This window comes from Penaeus vannamei, unplaced genomic scaffold (genome assembly GCF_042767895.1).
Source record: "Penaeus vannamei isolate JL-2024 unplaced genomic scaffold, ASM4276789v1 unanchor1597, whole genome shotgun sequence".
NCBI lineage: Eukaryota > Metazoa > Arthropoda > Malacostraca > Decapoda > Penaeidae > Penaeus > Penaeus vannamei.
This window is the reverse complement of record NW_027214599.1, coordinates 1-4756: the sequence shown is the minus strand read 5'-3', so window position 1 is coordinate 4756 and position 4756 is coordinate 1. Positions and strand designations below refer to the sequence as shown.

The 4756-nt window shown below is 36.4% G+C and overlaps 1 long non-coding RNA gene across 1 annotated transcript; it reads right to left on the bottom strand.

The window, feature by feature from the left end:
- Positions 1-41: 41 nt before the first annotated feature.
- LOC138861149 (uncharacterized) lies at positions 42-3936 on the bottom strand. The gene is made up of 3 exons (XR_011398460.1): positions 3778-3936; positions 2596-2699; positions 42-185 (listed from the first exon to the last, which is right to left on the bottom strand). It is a non-coding gene; the product is annotated as an uncharacterized lncRNA (long non-coding RNA).
- Positions 3937-4756: the final 820 nt, after the last annotated feature.

Genomic DNA, 4756 nt, shown 5'->3' with positions numbered 1-4756 from the left:
GTTACCTCTTACTTTACACATCATACTCTATAATCATGAATGGTCTACTTAATACACACTTACTTGCTCAGCACAGAGGTCTGCAAGCTGGTCCCACATGGCTGGTTCATAATTGACTCTGTAGTAGCCCTTTTGGTTGATGTTCAGTTTAACCCAGCTGACTTCTGGATCTACCTTTATTTGCACTGAAATATATATGTAGATTTATTTTTCTTATTTACTTGGCATAATAATAGTCTGCCCATGAGAATACAGTCTTCTTGTTTGAAGCATTTTCAATTTCCTTTCATGGCTCTCACTATTCTTTAACCCACTTGCGACGGTCCATTTGGAGGGCGATGATCACCATTTCCGGGTGGTATCAAAATCAGCACATGGACAGGTTCCCGGATTGGCCAAGCTCCAATCTAGCATCACACCAGTGGGACAGCCAGCGCAAGTGGGTTAAGATACAAATGATTTGAAATAATGTCAAAATGTTCTTTCCAAACTAAAAGCGTTTTAAGCAGGGAAAGTTCTTGCCTGAAATCTCAAGCGTTTTTCTTGCTAACTCAAGCATTTCGCTTGCTTTCTCAAGCGACCTCCGTAGATGGCTTGACTTGCGCTTGCTAACTCAAACGGTGTACCGTCACCATGGCAACGGCGTCAGTCGCGTACCGTACTGGTCACTATCCTTCGAATGCGGGCGCTGGCCAGGAACTCCGCTTAATATCTTATCAGATAAATAATTTTTTCATGGTATCTGATTCTATAATTTTCTTAAAATCATATTCAAAGAAATTGAAATTAATTGAAAACGAAAGATAATGATTATGGGAATAAAGTTTTACTTATGAATAATAAATGATTATAAGATGAACAATTTTCCTCTTATCGTTAAACTTCTCGTCTTTCTAAATCGAGAATATATCTGCTATTTTATGAAATAAAGAATATTTCAAGTGAAAAAGTCTGGTTTGAAACTTTTGTTTAATTAATTTGAGTTTGTTATTTTAACCTTAAAAAGGATATAGGGAATTAGGCCCTTTTTAATTGGGAATTATTTTTTTGATAAGCGCGTAAAGGGGTGTCAATGGAATGGTTTATTTTTTTAAAGCATAAATAATATAGGGAAAATTACCTTTTTAGAATGTTTGGGAAATTTCTTTTACCCCCCCCCCCCCCAAGTATGTTTTTTAAATTTTAAATTTTTTCCCGGGGGTGTTATTTTGATATTTCTATGCTCATCAAGGACTGTTATGATTTGTACTTTATAAAAAGACACTTCCACATGTCTGGCATCACTGAAGAGGTCCTGCATGCCTTGGAAAGCGTTTTAAGCAGGGAACGGTACAGCGCTTGGCAAGAATTCTTGCCAAGCGTTCCCCTGCTTAAAACGCTTTAAGATTTAATGTGACAGTGAGCAGTTCTCAAGATTCCAAATACTTCTTGCCCCTTCCCCCTCGACCTCTATTCTCTTCTATTGGGGCCCACCCATAATTTGATAGATAGCAAGTAGAAAAGAAAGTGCAAAATTATCTCACTTTCTATGAAACAATGTTATACACCATTTTGACTGTGCAAAAGTACTTAACTTGATGCACTAATCTGTGCAACAAATCTAGGCAAACAATAGTTAATAAAAACTGTAACCCTGAGTTCCCAAACAGGTACACTTATGTGTCATTTTCATAGCAATGCAATTAAATAATTGGAGAAATGCTGGCTATATGGACTGAAGATCTGAACCACTTTAACTTGTTGATATTCATTACAACAATACATCACACAGCAAAAGCACTTTACAAAGAAGGAAAAGAAAAAGAACATAAAAGAACTGAGTGTTAAGTGGCTTTCCAAGTTTTTCTCCCTTATAGATGCAGTACTTGACATCTTCAGTGAAGCTGACCTGAACAGGGAAAGAAATCTGAAAGTTGTACGAAAGTCACAGATTGTTTTCACTGTAGAAATATACACAAGAAAAACAAAAGCAGCAAACGAGCCATACTTGGATAGCTCTTTTTGAAAAGCAGCACTGGAAAAGGCAGAACAAGGGATCCAAGAAATGTATAAGAACTTACATAGACCTTTAAGGGATCCCCTCCCTAGGCCCTTGAATGGCTAAGCTCCCCTCCACTGTCATTCATCAAGCTTTTCTCTAACTTTTAAGAGAGCTTGGCATTTATCTTATATTACTGTGTATTACAATTTCATAAATCATTACATTTATTCAAAGGATTTTTATTTCTCTGAATTCAATGATTTTCCAGTATTTTGATTCATGAAGCCAGGTCAGAAGGATGAGGAATAGTTATTTCTTATGGGAATAATTGTCTTTTTCAAGTTATTTTCATTGTAGAGATTAAAGAAGGGAACTATAGTATAAGCTGAGGAATACCTGTATAAAAACAGGTTCAGCAGACAAAAAGGAAATGCATTACAAATTCTCCTCCTTCCACATTCATAAAATTAAACAAGTTCATCAATATAAGCGATGTTTCATACCAGACCATAAAATAATGTAGTTTAAAAAACACTCAATCCAAACTATGAAAGAAAGAAAAACATCCAAACTATGAAAGAAAGAAAAACAAAGCATCTCAATAATGTACATACCTGACTCCTGCTCCAGATAGTGCCAGGTTTTCTTAAGAGGAGAGTGAGAAGTAATGTATCCAATAGGGATACCCCATCTATATCCAAACTCTGACTCAGATGGACTGTTGGTATTGGAAAAATAAAAATAAATAATAAAAAAAATATGTTGTGATAATAGATAACCCAGATGCAATAAAAATATTCAGAAGGTAATCAAAAGGAACAACACTAAATAGCAATGCCATGGTCAGTTATTAACCCACTGGATTTGGATGCTTCATGGCAATCATATGGCTAAAATACAGGCATTAGGCTTACATGAGCAGCCACTCTGGCAGGTGTGTGGCTTGTAGGCCAGGAGCATGCAAACACATAGTGACAAGACTTTATGCCTCCCCTTTGCAATGTTACTTTCTCTTTTTTTATCAATGACTATATTTGTCATTTAATTTGTTTTATACAAATACTAATAGACTGTCTTCCTTGCACAGACTCCATATCATCTTTCTAGGTAGTCCATAACTCAGTGCAAAAATACTACTACTACTACTACTACTACTACTAAAAATAATAATAATAATAAAAAAACTAACATTTTGTTTTTTGCGTCTTTTTTCTGTAACACCCAAATTTTTCTGTAGTACAACCTGGGCAGCTTTTCAAGACAGGCAGGAATGGGATGCTGAGCATGGAAATGGAATCCTCCCTAGAGCCAGCACTCCCCCATGTCATAACTCACAGATACTATGTTACACACTTATTTATCAATGGAAATAATGCAAAAGTCCCTTTCTAAATACCAAGAGTCTAATCACATCATCCCAGACTACAGCTATATTTCCGCTATGGTGACATGTTCATATTACCTGCCATTGAAGCCAAATTTTTCATGACATGAGGGTTACGTCATTGAGATCATAGGGTTTAATACTATAGTGTGAATGAAAAGATGAGACAATTTTGGGGTTTTCACACTGGCTAACATCGAATAATATATTTCCTCAACTTTTATGTGGAAATCAGTCAATTTACTTCCACATTTACATAGGTGTTGTTCTCCATCAAAGACGCCAGTAATTATTGAATCAATCTATACTAGTAAGTTAATCTTATATCATATTATCAATGGAAAAGGTACTGCAGTAATCAAACTTTTTTTAAAAGAGAAAAAGAAAGAAAAAAAAAAAGAAAAGGCCTTACTCATATTCAGCTGTTGGGTCTTGCAGGAAGCGTTCCTGCGTTAGAGTGAAGGTGCCCGGGGGGCTGACCTCACCACATTCACCACAGGATAGCCCATTTGTCTTGTCCAAGTGTCCATGATGGCACCCACATCACCCTAATTGTGAAATTCTATCAACATTCCGCATGGAAATTTCAATTTCAACTGATTAGTTTAAAGGTTAATTATTTTTCTTTTTTATTACTATTACTGCTTCTACTCAAAATTGGAATTTGGTACTATCACTACAACTGAAAGAAAAAATATATAATAACCTAATTAAAAATTTAAGTACAAATATTTAAGGGTTCATTTACCCAATCATGCTGGGATGATGTCCTATCATGTCCTATTGCTCCTCACACCAAGAGGACACCTTCGCTTTATGCACAGTTGAGGCTACACTTTGTGCATGCTAAACAATTGTGCATTTGTATAGCACACCGACATATTTAGTATGACACTGGGGACTCTCTTTCATTAAATTTTGTATGGCTACTTAGGAGACAAACACTTAAGACCCTTATCTTCTAGCTGGCACCTTAAATTTGTTGGCAACAACCAACAAAGTTTATCATCAGTTTTTATATGTTTCTAAATATATAATTTCTAGTTAGGCTTCCTAACTAATAATTTCCATGGTAATTTCTTAAGCATTTTGGCTAAATACAATTAACATACTAAAAAGAGCAGCTTCCCTTAAGGGGACCGTCCCTGAGAGAGGGGGGGGAGGGGGTTAAATTAAGATAGTTAGCGTATAGTATAGGTACATGGATGAGGAAACTACCAAACGAGTATTAACCGCCTGCTATGGCTCGTTGTCTTGCAGCCGGCGTGCGAGTCCCTCAGCACCCGGAGAGGTACGTCGCTAATGAGCGCCCAGGTACACCTATGTGGACTTTTGCTTGCGGCAATCGTGCATAAGGCATTTAATTATGACATTGCGCATAGATATGAGTT